This window comes from Hippopotamus amphibius, chromosome 4 (assembly GCF_030028045.1).
Source record: "Hippopotamus amphibius kiboko isolate mHipAmp2 chromosome 4, mHipAmp2.hap2, whole genome shotgun sequence".
NCBI lineage: Eukaryota > Metazoa > Chordata > Mammalia > Artiodactyla > Hippopotamidae > Hippopotamus > Hippopotamus amphibius.
The window spans coordinates 89,006,333-89,033,009 of record NC_080189.1 but is presented as its reverse complement, the minus strand read 5'-3'; the positions used below and the strand labels follow the sequence as shown (position 1 = coordinate 89,033,009).

At 36.1% G+C, this 26,677-nt stretch overlaps 1 protein-coding gene across 1 annotated transcript in view; it reads right to left on the bottom strand.

Moving 5' to 3' along the window:
- Positions 1–26,677, bottom strand: part of CCDC146 (coiled-coil domain containing 146) — a 124,044-nt gene that overhangs the window by 46,597 nt on the left and 50,770 nt on the right. The gene's annotated exons all lie outside the window — the stretch shown is intronic.

Below are 26,677 nucleotides of genomic sequence, written 5' to 3'. Positions count from 1 at the left end.
GAGGAGGTTCCACTTCTCACTATATGAACTATCTTAAAATGTAATCATATGCCACCTTAAATATAACTTATGTGTAACTTCTTAAGTATTAAGAGTTGCTGTTGGTAAGTTGACCTAATAGTAGATCTTATAGGTACTTAAACACATTTGTTTTGGTTCTGCAGTTTTCTTCCTGGCTTTTTGAGCCAATACATAATTTATTTTGTATCACAAACATTTTAATTGGCTCCTCAAAAAGGTGTAGGACATAGGCACGGTACTTTTAAACTCTAATTGGTTTAAAAAAAAAAAAAAAAGCTCTGCATATGGGCACTGTTAAAGGAGGATAGTAACTGGGAACATGCTATGCGTGTGAGTGTGGGCTCATATGAGTATGTGTGTACTATGAAGGCCACATGGGAGCTGGCCTTGTAACTGGCCAACAAACTAGCCTAGTAAGAGAGCCACTGGGGGCAAGCCATTGGGCAAGGTAATTATGGAATCACATGTTTGGAAACACATAAAATATTTTGTTTTAAGGCCGGAAAGACCATTTCCTTCCACACACTGCCCTGAAAAATGGAAACAAGTGAATTGACATAGGGCCTTCCTACGGTAGCTCACAGTTCAAGGAGAGAGACTCAAAAGAAATTACAGAATGCTTAACACTACACTCAGTACTGGTCGTAAAAAGGTATATTTTGTATTTTGCAGTTATTGTCTTTATATTGTAAGTTAAAGTAAATAAGTAAAATTATAAATTATACCCCTTCCAGGGGGTGGAACTTCCAGAATGGTGGTGTGAAGAGCTTGATGAATCCTCTCTCTCAAAGAAACGTTGATTAAACTGGTCAGAATTATCTAAGACAACCATTTATGGTCTCTGGAAATTGACCTAAGGGTGTGCAAGAAACGGAGAGGCATTTATTGAACAAAATCTACTGAAACTCAGTAAGAAGAATGGGAGATTGTGGCACAGGCACCATGAGCTGGATCCATCACCCTCAGCCCCCTGTTGTGCAAGAACTATTCTGCGCAGGGCTGCGGCCCATGAAGAACCTGTTGCCCCCACCTTCCTATTGCTGAAGCTGGACTCAGGTGGGTGGGGCAGGCCCAGAACACTGTCGCACTCCATCTCCCCACCCCCCAGGCTCTGTATGTGAGAGCTTTACTGGGTGGGTGGCTGCAGCTGTGCAGGAGTGCCCGTCCCCACTTCCCAAGTTCCTGCTTTCCGAGGAGACTCTGCGCAGGCTTGGCAACCTAGAAAGATGAGAGTCCCCTAGCCCCCGCTCAACTCCTGCTGCCCGAGGATGCTCACTGTATCTGGAATAGTGTAGACTATTCAGGCCCCAGAGCATTGTCAAAAGCAATAGCTATCACAAGAATTAACCGTAAGAGGAGGCTAATAGCTTAGTGATACCACTGGAGGCAGATCAGCAGACATTTAACAGAGAAAGCGTGACCAGAGATAGTCAAAGAGGGCCCTACTAATATCACAGTCAATACTGGTGGTCCAGAAAGCTGTAGAAAAGCCCAAGGCTGTAACCTCTCAGGAGTGACCAGAGAGGGTACTGCCAAGCTATCAGTCGCTGAGCTAAAGGTGGGGCATGTACGTAAACTCCCTGAACCTTGAAAGTAGTCCCCAAGCCACACCGACTTAGTGGAAAAGGATGAAATCTTTACTGGTTCAGCGGGCTTAAATACAATCTCTGACTAATCAATGACTGACCAAGCTATAGAGCACTGCCACCAAGAAGCCAAACTGAACGATAAAAAACAAGGAAAGATTATCTACACAGGGACAACAGAGGCTGCGCTCTGTGGAGGAAATATACTTCAGAATTAGTCCAGCCAAGTCACTAAACAAATAAACATTTGAACAACAATAACAAGACAAAACAGCAACCGGATGAAGTCTGGAGAGGATCAGAATCTGGAGTTGCTCCAATGTTATCCAAAATGTCCAATTTTCAAGAAAAAATTCATGAGACATGCAGAGAAAAAAGGTTGGAAACTGCTTTGGTGATGTGGATGTTGGATTTAACAAAGATTTCAAAAGAGCTATTATAAATATGTTCAAAGAGTGAAAGGAAACCACCTTTAAAGAATTAGAAGAGATGATGATGACAATTCATCAGACAGAGACTATCAATAAGGTATTGATCTCGGATAAGAACAAAGATTTTTAAAATGATGTTCTTTGGATAGTAAGAATGTATGGTTTTTATATTTTTGCTTATCTGTACTTCCTAATTTTCTTCAATGTATACGTAGTGCTTTTAATAATAAAAGGCTGTAAAAATATGCTTGAAAACAATTGCTGTAAGCAATAGGAATTCAGAGCAGAATTTCGAACTGGAGAGTACTATGATCAGATCCTAGTGGCAGATACAGCTAAATTCTAGCTCGGACTTATTGAAAACTCAGCTGTATTTTCTCTAACTTGAGTCTCATCTGAAACAGCAGTAGTTTGAAGCCTGATGGCAGGTGGGCCAAGGATGCCTCTTGGCAGGTTTTATGACCACAGGAAAAGCAGGAAGGTGGAGAGGTTTCCTTTCCTGTTAGCTATTTTCATCACTCCACCAGCCAGAATGCCTTCAGTACCCCAGAATATGGAAGAAAGCTAACAGAGCGAAACATCTGATGTGTCTTTGAGTTTTTACATAACTTGGAAAAGGTTAAGTCATAGATGTTCAGAAAGAGGAATGAAAAGCTATCTTTATTTGGTTGACTCTGCTAAAAACAAATCTCTTTAAAAGAAAAAGATTCAACTCTAGTAGATGAAATGCTTTGCTCATAAACATAAACATGGAAAAGAGCTGCATTTTTACACTGCATGATACAATGGGTACAGAAACAAGTTTGTCATGTTCTTAAAATGCAGAATCTAAGAAATAGAGCATAAAGCCCAATCTTAAATTGTCAAAGAGTATACACAACAAAAGGTTACATATAATGTCATAAGTTCATAAATATGATTTCACAATAGATACTTGTGTTACTGAATTGCCTTGTTGGTAATTCAGACTGGAAGGAAACATTTACTCTAGAGCTAAAAGTTTAACAAGAGTTCATGATTCATAGATGACATGTAATACTATGGAAAAAATTTCAAACATTGAAATTTTAGCACATTCCAAGGAAAGTAATAGCTCAGTAAGAGCTTTTACTAAGTGAACTTATCTGGAAGGGGGTCAGCATGAGGAAACAAATAGGTGTTTGTGTGGATGTCTGCAGGGCAACCAAGGTGACCATGGGCATTAACTTACTTTATTCTTTTTTTTTAACAAACTTTTATTGAGATATAATTGACATACAATAAACTGCATATATTTAGTGTACAATTAGATATTTTTTTCTTATTAGTAATGTATATATGGTAATCCCAATCTCCCAATTCATCCTAATCTACTTTATTCTTGTTGCATCTTTGACATTACCTACTGATGGTCTCATCCCGAGAAATAGCTGCCATGCTCTGGGAGGTAGATAAATCCTTACCATCCTTATCTCCCTCTCACCCTCTCCCTTTCACTGCTAGAAATAAACAACATAGCCATTTGACATAGCTCAAATGCAACTGAACTCTCAACAATAATTCATCACTCTTTCGGTCTGACTTTTCCCCTTAGTTGTTATATCAAGTTTTAGCTTTTCTGTACACCTAACTCATTAACCGAATAAAATTAGGCCACCTAAACTCATCGGTGAATCCACTTATCTACATCTACCACCCATCCTTAACTTCTTTCCCCAAATCTCAAATATGAAGTTTTCATTTCCTCCTGGTCAAGTCCAACCCATCCACCTGTGCTCTCAAATATATACTCTCCTACCTCTTCCCAGGCATCAGTTATACCTTCTCTCCTTTATAACCTCTACTTCTCCTTCTTTGCTGGCTCAACACACAGAAGTCAAGTACATTACAAGTGGACTTTGGTTTGAATTCCAGCTCTGCTTGCTTTTTAACTCTGTAATTCAGAGTAATGTTTAATCAATCTGACCTCAGGTTTCTTTAATTATGAAAGAGGGACAAAAATAGCCCCCATTTCATAAGACTGTAGTGAAGAACAAATGAATCAATATATGTAAGGTACTGAGTGTAGTATCTAGTACACAAATAAGGGCTTAATCAATGGTAGTTATTTTATTATTATTATCATTAACATTATCCTCAACATATAAGTTTGCTCAAGTTTATCTCACTAAAAACAAACGAAACAAAACATACTTTGAACGCTATGCTCCCATCTAATTACTTCTTTCTTTCTCTCTAGCTCTTTCATTTCATTTTTTCTCCAAAATGTTTTCTCTGCCCTTTATCTCCACTCCCTTACTTTCCAGTCACTCACCAATCCATAATGACCAGACTGCCATTCCATCACCAAACTGGGAAACTGGCCAATGTCTTCCTCATTTCTCTGGCTGATTTTGATATTTTTCTCATTACCACTGTTTTCAATAATTTGTTTAGGATATGTCTTGGTGTGGTTTTCTTTGGCTTGAAATTTGTTCCAAGTTTTCAATCTGCGGGTTTACAGTTTTCATGAAATTTGGAAAAATTTCTAGTGTTATTTCTTCAAGTATTCTGTCCCCTTCTCCACTGCTTCTGTGACTAATTAATCATATGTTTGGTCACTTGATGTCAAGGATCACTGATGTTCTGTTCTTTTTACCTTCCAGTCTTTTTTCTTTGTTTCATTTGGATAGTTTCTATTGTTATATCTTCTTTTTTCTATTGCTATATCTTCTTTTTTTCTATTGCTATATCTTAAAGCTCACCAATCTCTTTTTCTTTAGTGTCTAATCTGCTCTTAATCCCATCCAGTGAGCTTTTCATCTCAAGTGTTGTATTTTTCATCTTTAGAAGTTTGATTTGGGCCTTTTCATAACTTCTACTTCTCTAACTTTGCTCATTCTTTCCTCTACCCTACACTCAAAATATATATAATAGCTGTTTTAATGTCCTTGTCTGTTAGTTCTATTTTTGTGTCTACTCCATTGATTGATTTTTCTCATTATAGCTCATATTTTCCTGCTTCTTTGCATGCCCACTAATTTTTGATTAGATGCCAGACATTGTGATTTTTACACTATTGTGAAATGGATTTTTTGTTGTTGTTGTTGTTGGTATTCCTTTAAATATTTGGGGGCTTTGTGAGTCACAGTTAAGTTACTTGGAAACAGTTTGATCCTGTTAAGGCTTGCTTTTAAACATTGCTAAGGAAGTCCAGAATAATCCTTTTTCTGGACCAAGTTGCCCCACTACTGAGTCAATACCCTTCTGCTGTGTCACCGAGTCTTTTTAACCTCCTAACATGAACTATTCTTGGCTCTGCATGAGTTCCAGGTATTGTTCCATTCCCTCCTGTCTGGGAGTTCCTTCCCAGCCTCAGCAGTGTCCTCACATGTATTCACTGATCAGTATTCCTCGGCAGATTTCTGGAGCTCTCTCTCTGTGAAACTCTTCCCTTGTCTTGCCTGTGTATTTTAGCCAACTTGGCCTCCCTGAACCCCAAACTCTATCTCCTCAAATCAGCAAGGCCACCTGGCTCAGTTTGGAATCCCTATGCTATCATTTGGAAACACTCTCTAAGTAGTAAAACAGGGCAGTTTTAGTTCTCAACTCATTTATTTACCTATTCCTAGGGATCACTGTCTTGTGCTATTGTCCAAAGTCTGAAAACCATTGTTTCACCTGATTTGGTCCAGTTTTTTAATTGTTTGAAGTAGGAGGGTAAATCTAGTTTTTGTTATTCCATCTGGATTAGAAGTGGAGCCCCAGTAACCTCTTAATTATTAAACTCAAACCTTTTTCTGTCCTTATCATACTTGATAATTTTATGACATTTATTACTATTGACTTATTATAGTTCATTGTTCCTTGAACTCTCTTCTCCTCTGGTTCCTGTGACATAGGGTCTCGTGGTTCTCTCCTTACTCTTCTGTTTTCTTCTCTGGTCCTCCTTTTAAAAGTGGGCGTTGCCCATGATTTTGTCATTACCTTTTTTCTCTTTTAAAATTATTCACTGTGCCGAGTCTGAACTACCTCTTACCTCGTAGTCTGAACCTTCCTACGTGCTGATGACTCCTGAACAGAGGGGCCTTCAGGCTACTGTCATTGGACAAGCTTGGACTTCATTTGGGCAAGGGCCATTCAAGACTATGGGAATTAGGGTTAGAGAACAATAAACACCTTCATCTAACACCTGGAACACATGAAATGGTTTATGTAAATGATATAGTGTCATGTTCATGTATTGTGACCATTTTTTAGAGAGAAATTTGATATTATGGGGCATTGCATCCATAGATTCTGTTGAACTAGATATCAGATAGTTTCATAGAATAAACAGAATCTATATAGTGCTATACACAAGTCTTCATTATTTCTTACTGAGAATGCACTAGATAACTAAGCACTTTCCTAACTTCAAGTTGTGTCCCCTTGAATCTGTCCTTCATGTTGCCAGCAGGGTGCTCTGTCTTAAACACAACTTTCACCTTGCTTAAAGCCCTTCAGAGGATCCTATTACTTCAGGAATAAGTCTAGGTCCCTTTACATGGTATACAAGGACCTTCATTATTTAGCAGTTGCCATCCCCTCCAAACCTCTCTTTCTAAACCTACTGTGACCATTTCAGTTCTAAAACATGTCCTGTGGTAGGCAGAATGATTCCCCCACCCCAAAATGTCTACATTCTAATCCCTATTATGTGTAGATATGTTACTTTATATGGCAGAAGGGACTTTGCAGATACAAAGACTTTAAGATGAGATTATTGTGGATTATCTAGCTGGGCGCAGTCTAATCACATGAGTCCTTTAAAGCTGAGAATCTTTCTTGGCTGAGTTAGAGAGATGAAATGGAAGAAGAAGGAAAGATTGGAAGTGTGAGAAGGACTTGACCTGCCAGAGGAAGGGGATCTCAAGACAAGAAATAAGGGCAGCCTCTAGAAGTTGCGACAGGAAAAGAACCAGGTATTTCTATACAGCACCCAGGAAAGAATGCAGTCCTATCAACACCTTGATTTTAGCCCATTGAGACCTATATTGGACATCTCACCCACAGGATTATAATAAATTTGTGTTGTTTAAGCCACGAAGTTTGTGGTAATTTGTTATGGAAGCAATAGAAAACTAACACAGTCCCATACCATGTCTTTGCATTTTATATTGTCCTAGCTTCAATTTCTCTCTCCTGTTCACTTGGAAGACTCTTATTCTGCCTTTAAAACATCTCAGTGGTCAGCATCTGTGGCTGCCTGACATCTCCAGGCAGAATTACTCCCTTCTTTCTACTGCTTCTGTAATTTAGATGCATCTCTTATTGTACATATTGCACACTATTAGCAATATATGTTTAAATATGTCTCCCCCTTTAGGCTGCGTACTCCTTGATGATAGGAATCCTATTGTATCCATCTCTGAGTCCCAGCACATAGCTTGGTATCTTATTTCATAACTTGGTAATGTTCTTTAAACTGTGTTGACTTAAGCTTATCTTCAAACCAGTGATGTAGCTGGAAGAACTCTTGTTCATTCACTCATTTCTGTTCCAACTTACCCATCAGAGAAGGCAGGTGTAAAAGGAAGAGAAGAGCAAGGTAACTTGGCCTGAACACGAAACTTGAAAGAGCACAGAATGTGTCACACGAATCTGGCTGCCTCTGTGTGGTTGGCAAGGCTCAGAGGATGAACAGAGAGATCTGGGACTGTTTCCTGCAGCTGTCTTGTTCCTTCTTTGGTGGCCGACCACAGGAATGCGAGGGGGAGGCCACAAGTGGCAAACAGGGCCTCCCAGAGTTAAGGTACCAAATGCAATGGACATTGTGGGTGAGTAATGCAGGTGGCTTAGCTCTATGTAAGACTTCAAAGTTAAGTTACAATAATTTTAAGATAACATGTACAGCCAAATAAATAAAAAGCATGCCTAAGCACATACATGCTAATGAGCAGCATTCCTTTAAAACACTCACTTTTGTCCGGGTGAAACTGCAATTGCTTGGAATTTTAACAATCATTTATCCTTTGTTTAAATGATTTCTCCCATACACCAAAGATCAGGGGAAAAGATGATAGCAGGTTGGAGTGGCTGTGAGCCCAGGAGGCAGGAAATGAGCCAGATTAAAACCCAGAAGCCTCTTCCCGAACTTCAAAGAGTGAACTAATGGTTAAGAGTAAAGACGCTAACTGGGCCAGAGTCCTGAGGGGTATTTACACGAGGGTCAGAACATAATGGAGTTAGGAAACAGAGCCAGGTTAAAACCACAAATGACTAAAGTCACAAAAACAGGAACCAGATGAGTAGTGGTGGGGGCAGAAAGGCATGGGCCCCAGAAAGCACTGTGTTGCCTGCTAGCTCTGACCAATCAGCTGTCAGTCCTTCACATGCGGCAGCCCCACCTCTAGGGCACCTCTAGGGACCTTGAGTGGGTTTATGCAGACAGAGATCCAAAAGGGAGATGGGACCCTTAGAGAACACAGCATCTCTCACACAAGGGTTACAAATGTATGAAGATGGTCAATTGTTCACCTCACTATGCAGATCAGAGACCACAGCCCCTGCTCTGCCCCTGTCATAAGCAGCTGTTGCTGTAAATGTGGCTGAGCCCAGAGCACAGCAGGCTGGGTCCCTGGGCCAGTCTGCTCTCTCTGCTGCTGCACCCACCTTTCAGGCTCCTCTTCGTGCTGAGAGCACCACCCCTCTCAGCTGGCTGTCAGCCAATTACCCTAGCTCTGGGCTATGAGGCTAAGGTAAAGCATATAGCTACTTGCCACAACAAAGACACTTGGGACCTCTGGTGCCCACCTTCCTGTTTTGAAGATGCTTTTGCCCACAGTGCTCTTCCCAGTATTCATAAATAACAATTCATTTACTGTAGAGGCATCTGAGAAGCCCCAGTGCCAGCAGTGCGTGTGCTGCCGCAGCGCCCTCCACTTCCCCTTCTGGCAGGCAGACTGTGATGGACAGTGAAGCTCTGCGCTGCTCATCGTAGAAGTGGTCTTTGAAAAAATACAAAAACTCCAAGTTGCAGCTTGCACTTCCCCATTGATACCACAAAATGGAAACTTGGGGGCAGAATATGAGGATGTTTGAGTTCCACTCTTGCTAATTCCTTGGTAAGGGGGCTTTAAATCCTGGCAGTGTATTTGGCCAAGCCATTTAATTTTTGTCAGTTTACTCTGAAGTATTTTATTCTTTTTGCAAGTGGAATTATATTTGCAATTTCATTTTTGAATTGTTTATTTCTGGTGTGCAGAAGCCATTCAATTTTGTTCAGTAAAATTATCAACCATGAAAATAGAGGCCAATCCTTAAAACCTGATATAAGCTTTCCTCTGCGTTCTACAGATGTTTCGGTTAAGGCAGAATGTCTTTGACTCTTCTATTCACTTGATATAGTCTGAGCATTGGGAACACTGCTTGACACTGAGATGCTCAAAAATATTTAATGAATGAGGTCACTGTATCTCACACTTTCCTCAATTACAGTGCTTATCTTATAATGCTGAAATCATGCTCGCATATCTGTTCACCAGATGGGAAGCTCTCTGAAGGCAGGAATCATTCTGGTGTCTTAAGAACCTAGGATAGCACATGGCACACAGCAGGTGCTCAGCACATGCCTCAAGAATCCATCAGTACCTAGCAGATTGGGGGTGTGGCATGAATGGTTGGGCATATCACAGAAGGATATCTCAATATACGGCTTTCCTTCTCCATGTACATGTGAATTGGGCCAAAAGGATCAAGGACGTCACTGAAAGAATATAAAAAAGTCAGTCTAGAAGGAACACCAGCAGCCTGAAGGGTGTGTGTGTGTGTGTGTGTGTGTGTGTGTACCTGTGGGTGCATGTGTACAAAGATAAGAGGATATAAACTTCGTATTGATTACGGAAGATTTATGGATTGGTTGATTGTATGTGGAATACACATTCCGCGTGTAGGTTGGAGTGGAGCCTTTGAATAGAAAAACTATCAAACGTTCTCCTGACAGCTTGTCACGCAGGGAAAGTCCTCAACTCAACGTGATCTACCTGCAAGGATGCATAGCTCAGCCCACAGTTACTCAGTATTAATGACTTCAGTAGATTGGTAGGTCAAATTTAAGTATCTGAGATACTCAAATCCATGAATAAAGCATAAAATCCAACACCTGAATATTCGAGGCCTAACAAAAACTCTTTAAAGGGCAAGATAATAGAGTTTTTATAACTAAACGGATATTATAATGTATTACACATAAACCTAAAGTTAGATCCTCAGAATGTTTTAGTTTATGAACCAATTAGTCACCTTATAAATTTCTTAAAATACTGTAATTGAGTGGTAACAGATGGATAGCAATTACTCATGGCAATTATATAACAGATTATTCTGAAATTTCCTCAGAAAAGGGTGGACTATTCAGAAACTAATGCAGTTTTCCAAGTAATCTGGTTTTTATGATATTTGGAGAAAGAGTTTTTTAGCTTGTTTCAGTTTTGGAAAAAGAGAAAAACCATATAATACAACCAAGTATAATTTTAACTTTTTTTCACTTGATACCAACTTTGATACCCAAGCAAAGTAAAATAAAAAGAAATGAAAAAAAAGTTGAAAAAATAGATTCTAACAAACACAGCTGTTTCTAGTTCACTGAGTCAACGATTACAAAATATTTTAATGTGCTTTCTGGCAAACAGAAATAGCCTCATTTCATGGAAATGCCACATTTCCAGTTATTCCTAATAGGTTATAACAATTTAAGGATCAATAATTATTTCTACATATTTCTTTATCAGGAAAAGAAGGTAAGATACTACCTATGTCTCTCAAAATATGTAAGATCGACCTTAATCCATGTCACAGCAGTGTATTTCACTCCAAATATTGCAAATTATCAGTCAAAAGTATAAACCTGCAGATGTTTTTAGTATGCACAATTTTTAAAGATAGAAAAATTAGCTGGTAATATTTAAAATTTTGTAGGTTTTGCCGTAAAAAACTGAATTTTCAGCTTTTCTTGAAAAATTATTAGATTTGATGACATCAGATTTGTATTCTAATGTTATAATAATCAGTTGGCATTTAGCAGAGATTGATGTTCAGAAGAAATAACAGAAGCTCCCCCCTTTTAAAAGGAGCACAGTCTGCCCCATCCACTCAATGTATGTGCAACACCTAGGTTGTTTCGTTCATTTATGTTACCTTTACAGACCGTGTAGACATTTAACGTTGGGACCCTGATTTGTTTTATGTTTTATAAACATATATATATATATATGGAAATAAGAGTGTATGACTACATCATGTGAGGTTTAGAACTTGATGCTTTAAATTTCTGAGATTTTCTTACTGTTTTTCCATTTTACCTTCTAATACTTTTATGTAAAGATTAAATAAACATGAGTCTGATACTTTTTTGACTAACCAACATATTCTAAAAATATTTAAATGGAAATATTTTATTATTTGGACATTTGAAATATATTTTATTCACTTCAGTAAAACTTTATGCATGGAACAAAAAATAAGCTAAAAAAGTTGTGAAGACAATGTTAAAAAACATGTCAGTCAGCTAAATTTGAGGGTGGGGGCTGAAAAACAGGAAACATTCAGTTAACATAAAGAGCCTTTCCTTATCTACAAACACTATCCTTGCAGCTAATGATCCCTTTGGCTCTGTACTTTATAAGCTTTGACAAAAAAGGAAATTATAATTTGTAAGGAAGTTGCAGATAAAGTCTGAACAACTTACCCTAGCAGTTATTATTTTAGTAGAGGTTTGAGCCAAATAAGAAGTAAACATTCAGTAATGTAGTCAAATGAGAAAATTATTTCCAGGCAAGTCAAGCACTAGAACACTAGGGGTTCTAAGAGGGGATTTATTGGGACAGAAATAATATTTTCAAATAGAGCATAATTTGTGACTTATAGTAAGAAGAAAGACTGGAAATTCCATTCAGGTGGGGACCATGTCCATCTTTCCCATCACTGTGTGTCCAAAGTCTAGCCCATGTGGAACTCACAAAATACTTGTTGAGTAAGTGAAAGAAAACACACATGCGAGTGCTTAGCAAATAGCAGTCATTCAATGAATATTTAATAAATGAGTAATTTAGCAAATGAATTTATTGATAAATATTTACCAAATGAAAATACACAAAAAGTACAAATTAATAATTCTTCTCTTTTATTGAAAGTAATGCTTAACATTTATTTATTTATTGAGAGGTTGCTATGTACTATGTTAGGTGCTTTATGTACATACGTTTCATCCTCAGAATAATCCTATGAAATATTACAATCCAAAATTTAAAAAAATAAAACAAAACTGAAGATGCTTGAGAGACTTGAACAGGGTCACAAAGCTCATGAGAGGCTTTGTAGGAATTTGACCACAATTCTATTGTGTTTTTTTTAATTTATTTATTTTTTAATTGAGGTATGATTGCTTTACTATGTTGTATTAGTTTCTGCTGTACAGCGAAGTGAATCAGCGATATGAATACATATATCCCCTTTTTTGGATTTCCTTTTATTTAGTCTATTCTGTTACCCATTTTTAAATGAATTAGAGAAACTCAGAAATGAGTAGCATAGTCTCTTGCTGATGGCATGGAGACAGTGTGAAACATGTAGTACAGGTTGGCAGACATAAAAGACCATGTAGGATTGGGTAATATTTATAGAAGGACACTGTCAAATTGATGCTGTGAGGAAGGGTCAGGGGAAGAAGATAGTATTAGCTAATTTGAAGTCACTTTTAGTGTGAAAAGGCAATAATCAAAAATAATTATAAAAAAGGAAACATGATATTATATAATGGCATGAATGGCATGAATATAAAGATAACCATTATAACAAAAGCACAAACCTTCCTAAAATCAAGAAGCTATACTATATATAAAGAGAGACATATAAATATGAAGGAAGGATAAACTTTAAAATAGAATTATAAGGAGTAGGAGGAAACGGGGGAGGGGCTAGGGATAGAAGCAATAATTCTTTGACTATACTTTGTTTTGTAGACTTGATTTAGGACAGTATAGTACCTTAATTAGGAAATTAAATTTGAAATCAATTGCTGAAATCTGAAAATGAAATAAATCAATTGAACATAACCATTATCAAGTTGTTTCATAACTGCACAATAATTTTTTTCAAATTGTATAAGACAATTAGGGAAGTATGAACTGACTGGACAGAGAATGATATTAAGGAAATTTAGTTAGTTGAGGAAATATGAGAATGGCATCATGGCTACATTTTAAGGGAGTTTTTGTCTTTTAGAGATACTTACTGAAATATTTATGAAAAAAATGCTTTGATATTAGGGATTTGCTTCACAACAATTAGGAGTTTGGTGTTGTGGGAAATGAGTGGGGGATGACTCAAGATTGGCCATAAACTGATGATTGCTGAAGCTAGATTATGGGTACTTGGGGGTTCATTTTACAATTTACTTTTGTATAGGTTTGAAAATTTTTATTAAAAGGTTATACATATTTCTTGATAACCAAAAGTATCAGAATTTAGATATCCAACAGTGTTGACCTAAAATACTTTAAAGGCTATTAATTTATTCCAATAATATTATATTGCTTCTATACATGTTATAATTATATATTATAATAATCAACATTGTAATATACTTAATCATCCATAAAGTCAACATTACTTTTTTAAAAAATCACTATGAGTTGGCTGATTTTCCTACCTTACTCACCAAACTTAGCTCTACAGAGAGCTAAAAAGAACCTTTGACTTTCCTCAAAACCCAGATCCATCCTTAGATAATATTTGCCAGCCATACAGATGATGAAAAGAATTATATCACAGAATTATAATAGACTATATTGGCTAGTTTAAAAAGAAAGCACAAAGGAACAAAATTTCCTAAAACATCTTACAAAGACACTTTGAATATGTTCTGATATTCTTATCAAACTTAGAGACTATACTCTATTCCACAGAAGAAAAGAGGTGCTTAGCATTGACTGGTATTCCATCAAAGTGTTTTTTTATTTCCATTATTTTTTTAAAGAGAGTATGCTTATTTTGAGCATTTTGAGAAAAACAGATGAATGTAATTGAGATGAATAGAATGTTAGTTATACTTACAAAGAAATTTGTGGAAAAATGTGAACAGTCTAAACTATACTGTTTAGATTGTGCATAATAACAATATATGCCAGAATAATATACTAAGGGCCTGAAATATGTTACCTCGTTTAATTCTTCTAATAATCCTATGAAATAGGTATGTGTCAGAGAGGCTGTACTCTAAGGAGAGAAGCAAGATTTCAAATTCATGGTGACTCCAGAGTCCACCCTCTTTTCGCTATTCTACTCTGCCTCCTGCCTGTTGGCTAGAATTGGACAACAACAGTTACAAGCTTAGTACTAACTATTGAGAATTTATTATCCTTTAAGCACTAATTTCAAACAAATAGCTAGTATATTTTAATTATGGAACTCTAGAGGAATTCCCATTAAAATCACAAATAAGGTAGGGAAGAGTGACTGGTACGAGCATGATCAATGAACATAATTCAGAAGATATATATCAAGGCATTTAGACAAGAAAATGACGTGCATTTATGAGAAAGAAGGACAAATGGTCATTCCTTGCAGCAGATATAAACGCCTATGTGAAAAATACAAGATAATTTTATAATGCAGGAAGGTGTCCAGAGCCACGTCAATGTAACCAGAAAACATTTTGTTTATGGAAAGGTTCAAGTCAGATTGGGGAAAAGGTGGAATTCATTAACACATTTTACTGTAAGAACTAATTAAACATTTTGGGGAAAATATAGTTAGGCTCCTATCTCACATTCAAATTCTCTCACAAATTCTAGAGTACTAGAATTCAAACATAAAAAATAATACCATAAAAATAATAGAACAAACACATGGCATTTATATGATTGTAGTATTGTGATGGAATCATAAGGAAAAGATTAACAGACATAAAATGAAACATCTAAAGACTTTCATATATATAAATGTCACAATTGAAATTCAAATGTCAAAGTTGAAAAAAAAGTATGCAAATACTTGATATACAAAGGGCTAATAATACAAAATTATTAAAAAAAGAACAAATAAGACTTTAGAAATTAAAAGAACAATATCATATTGGAAGACTGGAGATCATGAAAATATGTCCCTTAAACCCAAATGACTAATAATTATCTGAAGAATTGCCTAATCTCACAAACCCTGTGGCAAAACAATTCTATTCCTTGATAAATGCCCACAGAGGTGCATACACAAGTACACCAAGAGACATGTATAAGAATGTGCAAGTTGCATTATTAGTAATATATGAAAGTTGCAAACAACCTCAACATCCATTGGCAATATATTAGATAAATAATATTGGTATATCCATACAATGGAAATATACATGGAAAAATATGAATGATTCTCACAAATATAACATGAGTGAAAGAAACCAAACACAAAATAATGCATTTTGTAGGATTCTGTTTACATCAAATGTAAAAATAGGCAAAACAAAAGTATGCTGTTTAGGGATTCATGCTTAGGTGGTAAAACTATTAAGAACAACAAGAAAAGCATTATAAAAAAAGTCAGGACATTGGCTACTACAGGGTGAATGACAGAGTAGGAGGGGAATTTCTGGGAGCTGGCAATATTTTTTTTTTGACCTGGATGGTGGCTATTTGATTTGAATTGTATCTTTATATTTTGAACACTTTATGTGTGTTACACTTCAGAATAAAGTAAGATTAAAAACTATGTAGAGGATGGCCTAATTTTTATAAAATTACAAATGTATATGTTTGGAAAGATGATTGGAAATATTCTAAAATGTTAAAGTTGTCATTATAATATAGGCACTACTATGTATAAAATAGATAACTAATGAGAACCTACTGTATAGCACAGGGAACTCTGCTCAATGTTCTGTGGTGACCTAAATGGGAAGGAAATCCAAAAAAGAGGGGATATATATACATATACATATAGCTGATTCACTTTGCTATACAGCAGAAACTATACTCCAATAAAAATTAATTTTAAAAAGTTGTCATTATACTACACTCAACAACAACAATAACAACAAAACAACGAAAATTCAAAAATGGACAAAGGATCTAAATAGATATTTCTTCAAAGAAGAATACAAATGGTCAATAAGCACTCAACATCACTAATCATTCCAAAATACAAATCAAAACCACACTGAGATACCACTTCACATCCAGCAGGATGGCCATTTTCAAAAGAACAGAAAATAACAACTGTTGGCAAGGAATTGGAACCCTTGTGCATGGATGATGGGAATGTAAAATGGTGCAGCTGATGTGGAAAACAGTATGTAGTTCCTCAAAAAATTAAACATAGCATCACAATATGATCCATCCATTCCACTTCTGGGTCCACACATATAAGAACTGAAAGCAGGGACTTGAACAGATACTTGTATATGCATTTTCACAGCAGCATTACTCACTATAGCCAGAAGTGAAAGCAACCCAAATGTCCATCAGCAGACTGGTAGAGAAACAAAATGTGATGTATAAATACAGTGGAATATTATTCAGCCTTAAAAAAGAATGATATTCTGATACATGCTATAACATGAACAGACCTTAAAAGACATTATACTGAAGGAGATAAGCCAGATATAAAAGGACAAATATTGTATGTTTCCACTTATATGAGGTACTAGAATAGTCATTTCCATAGAGACAGAAGGTACAACAGTTGTTACTGGGAGCTGGGCAGCAGAGGATGGGGATTTATTCTTTAATAAGTGCAGAGTTTCAGTATGAGATGAGGAAAAAGTTCTGGAAGTAGATGGTGGTAATAGCTGCATAGTAATGTGAATTTATTTCATGCCACTGAACTGTACACTTAAAAATGGTTAAAATGGTGAATTTCATGTTGTGAATATTTTACCACAATAAAAGTGAATTTCATGTTGTGAATATTTTACCACAACAAAAGTGGTACGGAAAAAAAGATTAAAAAAAAGAAAAAAGTTGGTAGGGATATAGTTACCATATACATTTCTGTATTTTCTTTCTTTTTTTTTATTGAGGTATAGTTGATTTACAGTATTATGTTAGTTTCAGGTATACAATATAGTGATTCAAAATTTTTATAGATTATACTCTATTTAAAGTTACTAAAAAATATTGGCTATATTCCCTGTGCTGTACAGTATATCCTTGTAGCTTATTTATTTTATACTCGTACATAGTAGTTTGTACCTCTTAGTCCCTTACCCCTATCTTGTTCCACCCTTCTTCCCTCTCCCCACTGATAACCGTTTGTTCTCTGTGAGTCTGTTTCTATTTTGTTATATTCATTCGTTTCATTTTTTTTTAGATTCCATTTGGAGGAAATGCTTTCAGCTTTTCACCACTGAATATGATGTTAGCTGTGGAATTATCATATATGGCCCTTATTATGTTGAGGTATGTTCTCTCTGTACCCACTTTTGAAGAGAGTTTTTTTTTTAATCATAAATGGATGTTGAATTTTGTCATAAGCTTTTTCTGCATCTGTTGAGACGGTCATATGATTTTTATTCTTTAATTTGTTAATATGGCATGTCACATTGACTGATTTGCAGATATTGAATCATCCTTGCATCCCTGGGACAAATCCCACTTGATCATGGTGTATGATCCTTTTAATGTGTTGTTGAATTTGGTTTGCTAATATTTTGTTGAGAATTTTTTGCATCTGTGTTCTTCACTGATATTGGCCTGTAATTTTCTTTTTGTGTGTGATAGTTTTGTGTGATTTTTGTATCAGGGTGATGCTGGCATCGCAGAATGTGTTTGGAAGCATTCCTTCCTCTGTAATTTTTTGGGATCGTTTGAGAAGGATAAGTGTTAACTCTTCTCTAAATGTTTGAAAGAATTCACCTGTGAAGCCATCAGGTCCTGGACTTTTGTTTCTTGGGAGTTTTTAAATTACTGATTCAATTTCATTGCTTGTAATTGGTCTGTTGATATTTTCTATTTCTTCCTGGTTCAGTCTTTGGAGAGTGCACATTTCTAGGCATTTGCCTATTTCTTCTAGGTTGTCCATTTTATTGGTATATAGTTGTTCATAGTAATCTCTTACAATCCTTTGTATTTCTGTGGTGTTATTTGTAACCTCTCCTTTTTAGTAGTTGTTGATCTTATTGATTTGGGCCTTCTTTTTTTCTTGATGAGTCTGGTTAAAGGTTTATCAATTTTGTTATCTTCTCAAAGAACCAACTTTAGTTTCGTTGATCTTTGCTGTTGTTTTCTTTGTTTCTGTTTTATCTATTTCTGCTCTGATCTTTACCATTTCATTCCTTCTACTAACTTTGGGTTTTCTTTGTTCTTTTTCTAGTTGCTTTAGGTATAAGGTTAGGTTGTTTGAGAATTTTCTTGTTTCCTGAGAATTTCTGTGTTTTCTAATCTTTTTTATAATGAGCAAGTATTTCATTTATAATCAGAAAAATTTTTTTTCAGAAAAGAATTTAAATTTTTTTCACATGCCTTCTAGAATGCAGCTCTGGGCAGGGTCGGGCATAAGATGTGTTTAAAAAATTATTATTCGAAGAATTTATACTCCAAACCAGACAATCACACACAAACATAAACAAAAAGACAGGTGGAAAAAAATTACAGTGACACAGATTAGTATATATTGGAGAAATGGTCTAAGTCATTTTCATATATAGCAAGGCATGTGAATAGCTCATTTGGTAACTTCCAGTTATTTTGAAAGTCCTGAGGAAACTGTATTGCTTTCTAAAATCCCAGGAGCATTAGGAAAGTTTTAATATGGGTAGACTATATTTTTCCTAGTATTTTTCTATAGTCTAGCTACAAATTAAGGGTACTGGTAAAGATCAGTGTAGAATAGATGGTATGGAAATTGGGAGACCTGAGCAGCCTTGGCCAGGCATGGACAGGTTATTTAGTTTTTCCTAGAGCTGTTTACTCATCTGTAAAATGAAGGAGCTAGTCCTAATAATGTGTAATGTCATTTCCTGAAGTTTTACCCCATTGGAAACGTTCGAAATAGCTGGTTAATGTTAAAGTTCCTTTAATAAACTATAAATGCTGTTCGTTCTTGATATTTTATATCATTACTGGAATGTATATCTAGTATATTCAGCTTCCACCTGACAATGTTATTATTCTATTTGTTATAGTACTGGTGTTTTAAAATATGAAAAATTCAAGAAATCACTGTGAATGAAATTGTTATGAAAGCCAGTAGTTCCACAGCAAAACTCCTTTAAACATTGGAAAATGGGTATGTTGGCTAAAAATTTACACTGTTTGTAAAGTAAAGCTGTTTGGAACTTTCTATGTCCCAAAAGTTTATTTAACTTCATTTATAGCAATGTAGTAATATAATCTGAAACCACTATTAACACAACTGGCAACTGGCAAAATGATGGAGAAAGCATTTATCTTTGATGCCCTAATGCTCTGATTCCAGTCACGTCCTCTAACTTTGTTCTCTCAATATCCATTCCAGAAAAGAAATCCTATAAAATTAGCTTTACATATGGACTTAATATCTCCTTTAAACGAAAGACTCTGGTACAGACCCCACCATGATTCAATTTCTCTCCCTTTTTTCCCTCGAGTCTCTTTTCTTTGTTTCTGTCATCTTTATCCCACCACCTTCATCTCTCTGGGCTCTACTACATTCCTCTGCACTATATTTCGTCTTCTATGTTTGGGTGGGAATTAACAGGAAAATTAGAGAAGATGGGCCAAATAATAAGCAGCAGATGGTTGTGGAGCAGGAAGGAAGAGCAGCTTAAACTTAGCCTAGATTCTCCAAGTCAGGCCAGGCTCCTCTTCTGGGGCTTGCCTTAGGAAAGAGAAAAGTAAACTCTCCCAATTCATTTGCTTTTATTTGCTAAAGAACAACTTCTTCTTCCTCTATACCCCTGCTGCTTCACAATGCAGAAGCAAAGATAAAACGAGAGGGAAAAAATAGGGAAAACAGCAAATGTAAAAGCAAAAAGTTTTAATATGTTTACCTCCTGTGCGCTTATATTTTCAGTGCTACAGCTATATCTTTATTCTATGCATTCTGCAGAATCTGTACTTTATTGAATTAATAAACCCTATGTTCATTAAGTAAAATTTAGGCCTAGGGAATCTACACATGCCATTTGTATAGAATATGGCTTTCTTTTGAAAGTCCTTTTCATTCCAAACACTTCTTTTTCTCTGCTTTGTAAATGGGAGATTTTGGAGTGGTAGTAATTATGGAGGTGGGTTAAGAGGCAAAGAAATAAGCCTAATAAAGGAAACCGGAAGTTCTCTTTGCCAGCAGCACATATCCAATGTAGCCATGGTTATATACAGACACTGTACACTCTTTGTGGTCTAATTTGAAAAGAATGACTCTAAAAGTGGCTACTTTCAGAGTTAGCAAAGGGAGAGGCTGATACCACGGCCTAGTGGGAGGGAACTGAAAACAGGCCTTGGTGTGCTTACTGACCCCCTCTCTAAGGCCAAACACATTGCCTCGGCCCAAGGCTGGCTCTGGCGTGAAATACTTTGCTCTGCACCTTAAAGCTCCACAAAGTGAGGAATGGGTCTGTTTTTTCACTTTTGTCATCCCCAGGGTTAAGGGTTGGTATAAAGCATGGTTCAGTAAATGTAAAATAAGGACTCACTGAATGGAGGAATAACTGAAACGGAGTAGATCTTTATAATTTTCCATTGGAATTAGTGATTTAATTAAAGGCCCATCTGTACTTATGGCTTGCTTTGCTATTACATGACTTCTAATTAATAACATTTGCAGTCATAAACTATTACACCTGAAAAAGACCTTAAGCTCTCTAATCTGACCTCATATTACAGATGAAGAAAGTAATGCCTAGTTACGTGACAAGAAAGTAGAGTTTCCTTACTAGGATCATGGGTTCCAAAACTACCATTCTAAGGCTCTTTTCACCCTGTCATGTTATACTGTTTTTGAGATGATAATGGTAGTGAATGGAGACTTATTTTAAGCCTTTGTTTATACATGACTGACCACAACTTGTGTATGTATTTTGTCATCTTTTTGTGCAGCAGCAATTGTTGCAGCTGAACTTTATATCAAGTATCAAAACACATGCTATAACAGTTGTACATGTAAACATGATTGAAATAATTGTGTGTTCAATACACAAGCAGAGAAAAGCTGTGGTAAATAATGGCTGACACTTTAAAATAAGCAAAATAAGGGCCAAGCAATTTTACATCTGTTGATACTGATCAAGAAGTGGTTTCTTATACTCTGAAAATTTTTCCTGCAAACAGGATATGACTCAAATCATAGATAATATCAAGCTAGAAGCAGAGAATAAGATAGCAGTAATAAGATAATGCTATACCTCAGAATGCTATACTTTAAATAATGTTTAAAGAGATTTCCTTAGAAGAACTTGGATGATGAGCTATCAGTGTTCTCCTATGTATACTATTAAAACTACCACATTTACTCCATTTCATAGATTTTCTTTAGTTACCAGCACAGTGGAAATCACCTTTAAATTAACATTTATTGGGAATTTATATGCTGACATATGTATTTCATAAGATAAACTTGAGTCTTTTAAAAACAAGGTTCAAAGAGAGTAAAGAACAGGCTTTTAAAAGACATACATTCACCATGAAAGTATTCAGCTGGCATGGAATTAGTTTAATATTTTCACATTTCCATAATATTTTAATTGTTTAAGATGCACACTATTTTTATGAATGAACTGAAACAAATTCCTAAGCTAAATTTTATTATTCAGTTTAAATATATATAATTACATAACACATATGATATTACATGATATATAAAATTGTATAACATATACTTAGATATATGTATATATATTCTCTAAATTCATATTTCTATGTTATTTTTTAAATGCCAAGTAAAGACAAAGCAAATAATATCCTAAGGAACGCAAGTGATAAAACAGATAAAACCAAATTAAGACTTAACTTAGAATGAATATATAGACATTTCGAAGAATTTAAAGTCTTGGATTTTGTTACAATACACAATCAATCCTTATTATTCATGTATTGCATATTTGCAAATTCACTTACTTATTAGAATTTGTTTATACGGCCAAGATACTATTCGTGGGCTTCGGGGACCATTTGCAGACATGCCCAGGGTGGTGAAACGTTTGAGTTGCCCAACACATATGTTCCCAGCTGAGCTCTAAGATCAATACTCTGTTGCCTTATCTCAGCTCTCATACTGTCACCAAGTGCTCTATTTGCAGTCAAAGTGTTATGTTTTTCCACATTTCTGTGTTTTCTGTTAATGTTTTCATTGTTTAAAATGGCCCCTGAGCATAGTTCTGAGGTGCTATCTGGTGTTCCTCAGTGCAAGAAGGTTGTGATGTACCTTAAGGAGAAAGTACATGTGTTAGATAAGCTTCCTTCAGGCGTGAATTATAGTTCTCTTGGTCATGAATTCTGTGTTAATGTATCAACAATATATACTAAATAAGATGTCTTTAAACAGAAACACATTAAAACAAGGTTGTGTATTGATCAGTTGACAAAAATATTATGACCAGAGACTCATAGAAACCTAACCCTGTATTTCTCCCAGGAGCAATGGTTTGGTATTTGCTAACTCAGTGTCTGTGGTGACTTTATAGAAAATATAAGTACCATAAATTATGAGAAACAAAGGGAGGACACAAAAGGCCACAATTTCATTTTTATGATTTCTTTATTATGATTTTATTTTTTGTTTTGTTTGAGAAATAGAAAAGGAAACTCAAGATCAGTCTCCAGTACAAGAAGTAAAAATAAACATAATTTGTTTCTTCAACATTGGTTATATGTTTTTTAAGTCTCTAGAAATTTAGAGAGATGACAGCAAAATTAGATGCCATGCCCCATGGATCTCTTGAATCCTCCATGATCCCTGGTTTGGTGTGGGATACACAGTAAAAGAGATTTTGTTGATAAGATATTGACAGATGAACATTCCAAGACTCCCATGAAATATTCCAGTTTCATAAAACTCTGAGAAGCCCTGGATGCCCCACCAGGACTAGGCCATTAGTTCATCAGATAACTATATGTTTTGTAGCCTTATTAACAGTGGAACTTTGGATATTTCTGCCCTATATTTCTCTTGAGCCAGACCCTTAAGGATTCATATAATGGATCTTTCATGGTAGGCCATGCTGGAGGGATTCCTAGTCTGACTCTCTTCATCTATGCTAGAGATGTACTTGCAAGACGTAACAAAGAACCTACTAACTCTTATTCTAGCTTTAACCCAAATCAGGCAATTCTTGATCTCTCTATAGGTTGCTGAAATCAGGCTTTTGTTTAAAGCTCTTTCCATGAAATTTATAATGAACAAGGCCTAAGGTCTCTAAGGAAACATAAAGGGTTTCTTTATTTAAAAAAAAAAAAACAACTGTATTAAGGGAAATGAAAATTTGCTTTTGGAATATGATCCAGGTACAGTAAATGCAGATCCTCTCTTGAATATACTTCACATAAGAAAAAAATTAAAAGTTTGAATATGTTGTGAATATAGACTGATGAAAGTAATTTTCATATGGGGCTTATAAAAACATATCTTGCTACTTTAAAATCCCAACATATATTGGTGTTAAATAACTTATTTAGACCTGAAAAACAAGTTTGTAAATAGGCATAATTTATCAGTTCCAGGTTGAGAGCAGATAAGGGGTAGAAGTTTCCAAAGCTGCTGTGAGGAATCAGTAGACGATCCTAGAAGTCAGGGCAGGCTGGGCATGAGAAAATCCAGAAAGGTTTCCAGCAAGACGGAGAAGGCAGAGAGTTAAGGTCAGAGGGTGAGAATTCCATAGGAGTTGAGGACCAGAAGTCAGTTCTTCAACTTTTTGATTATCTGATGGCTGCCTCCTTGAAACCCTCTCTTGGTCTTTGTGACACAGCACTCTTCTTGTTGTCCTATTTTACCATCCTTTTGGTTCCTGTGGCTTCAAATTGACATCCATATCCATTCTGTGCTCCTTGTAATACTTAGATATTCAACTGTGTATTAGATATTTCTACTTGGTGGCTTGTCACTCTATTCAAAATAGAAATACTACTACTACACTCTCCCCCACTTATCGCTTCTTCTCTACTCTCACTGCCATGACATTACTTAACTGGAGTCATATTTCACAGTGCTCCCTCGACTCTCCCTCTCCTTTTATTTTGCATCCCTTATCAGATTCTATAGATTCTATTACTCTTTGCCAAAAATAGATGCTACCCTTTTACCATCCCTCCTGCCACCACACTAGTTCACCTCTTACCTAGTATCCTACCACGACACTAGCACCTCTCACCTAGCACAGCATTTCCTACTGGTTTCTAGCAGAAGATTCATTCCTAAAAAGGTCCTAGAAAAAAAAAGTTTCCCATAATCAACCAAAATTTGAAAAAAGGCAGCAGGATATTATTTTCCTTTTGGCCAACCATAATGCATGTTAGTAAATGACTGATAATTTTCAGAGCCACCTGTCCTGGAACTCTGTTTTCACATAACATTCATCAACACCTCATCACTCACGTTCCAGAAAACACACTTTGAGAAACGACTTGCACTAATTACGTGGCCTCTAAACTGCTCTCCCTGCCTAATCTTTCCCTTTCCAATGCACCTACAATTTCAATGATAGATTAATTTCTCTCAAATGCTTAACTGATTATATTATGTTTTTGCTCAAAACCTTCAGTGGCTCCCCACTGATCTAAGCAGTGATTTAAGCACCAGGCTCTCCACAGAATGGTACCAGTATTCCCTTCCATTATTATCTCCCTGCCCCCCGCCCTCCCACATGGCAGGGTGGCATAGGAGAAGAGATAGGAGCTTTGAAGTCAGACCCAGGTTCAAATTCCAAGTCTGTCCTTTAAAAAATGGGACACCATAGGCAAGTCATTTATTGCTTTGAACCTTTCTTTGCTTTTCTGCACATGCAGGAAGTAATTGTGTAGACGGGAGGATGTAGTGAGATAGTATTTGTGAAAGCTTCTTGCACAATTGTAGCACAACACTCTCTGCCCCCATGGGCTATAAACTCATTAGGCAGGTTGAGCCACTTTCGTGTGGCAGTCACTTAGTGTCTGCTGTGATAAGTGAACCAATTAAAGACCCAGAGTCCCACTTATTAGTGTCAGTAAAAACTGATTAATAAAGCAATTTTCTGCCTTTATTGTGGTATTTTCTATGGTCCCAAAGGGACAGGAGCCAGTTTCCATAGCATATCCAAGCTTTTTAGGTGGAATTATGCCACTGGCCCTATTGGCTAAGTGGGGTGTTCAGGGCCCAAGAATCAACAGCAATGCCTGGAAAGCAAATCCCTGATTAACAGAGATGAAACAAAAGCCCAATGCAAGAGTCAGAAAGCTATACTTTTGTTAGATTTAGAAAAGCTTAAAAGTGCTTATGATTTCAGTTGAAAGTCCAACCTGAACAAAATACAAAGTCCTCAATACCCCTTCCTAAGAAGGAAAAGGGGATTTTTGTTTGATGTGTTCACTGGTGCAGCCTAAGTGCCTATCTTGCATGTAGGGGATGCACAATTAATATATGATGGATGGTTGGATGGATAGATGGATACATCTACTATATGCTCTAGCACAGTGCTGAGTATACAGATCTTAAAAAAATACTTGACTGGACTTGACTGGTTACATATGTGGATTTATAGCCTATCCAGTCAAAGACATTTAATATTGTACCTTGAACTAAATATTGTTCCTATATATTTCTACTTTATATTTTAATCTATTATCTATATTATTATCATTCTTTTTCTTTTTAAAATTTCCTAATTATTCATTTATTTCTCCCCTCACAATAGGGGAGTGCCACAGCTTGAAAGTGGGTGAGGAGAGAGAAATGAAATTAGGAGATTAAATAGATATTTTTTGTCAAAAAGTTAACTTTATGTCTAAAATTGGTTTGAATACATTAAATGGAATGAAGAGCAAAGCAAACTTAATTTTTTAAAAAGCTGGAAGAAGATGGAGGAAAATGAGACATAAGGTGTATAGAACATGTTTGACAAATTTGTTTGGAAAGGATGTTACGTTTTATACACTGCATTTTTTTCCTTCAGCACTGCACCAAAGTTTTTGTAATTATCATTCCTGTATGAGGGAAGAATAGCCAATTCCTCCTTCACAGTTATAGAAACAAAGGCTCAGCAAAGTTAATGATCTATAGATCCAATAGGAAGTAGACCCAGGGGTGGAATCTTGGTCTCCCAAGTATCCAGGAGTAAATACAGTTTGAAACTGTAAAGTGAACCTGACACGTTTAGAGAACATGAATAGTTAGGCTGAGTAGGAGTGTTTGGTTGGAATGAAGGAGTATATAGAAAAATCATAGGAAATCAGGTTAAGGAAATAAATATGAGATAGATTACAGAGTACTTTAAATAATACAATAAGAATTTAGATTTTTAGCCATAATTTTGAAATTGTTTTTAAAGCAGTAAAATCCTTTTTCAATAAGAAATCTTACATGAGATGCCAATATGTAAAATAAATTAAAAGGAGGTGGTTTCTCCCGTAGAAGCTGCTCCCCCTTCCTGCCCTTAGCCTCTCAGGATAATAGTTTGAAAACCATGAAAAAAAGGCTTGAAAAGTGTGAAAAGTCATGAATGCAGACACGTTTGGGGCAAAGTAGTGACACAGCAAGTGGCATAGC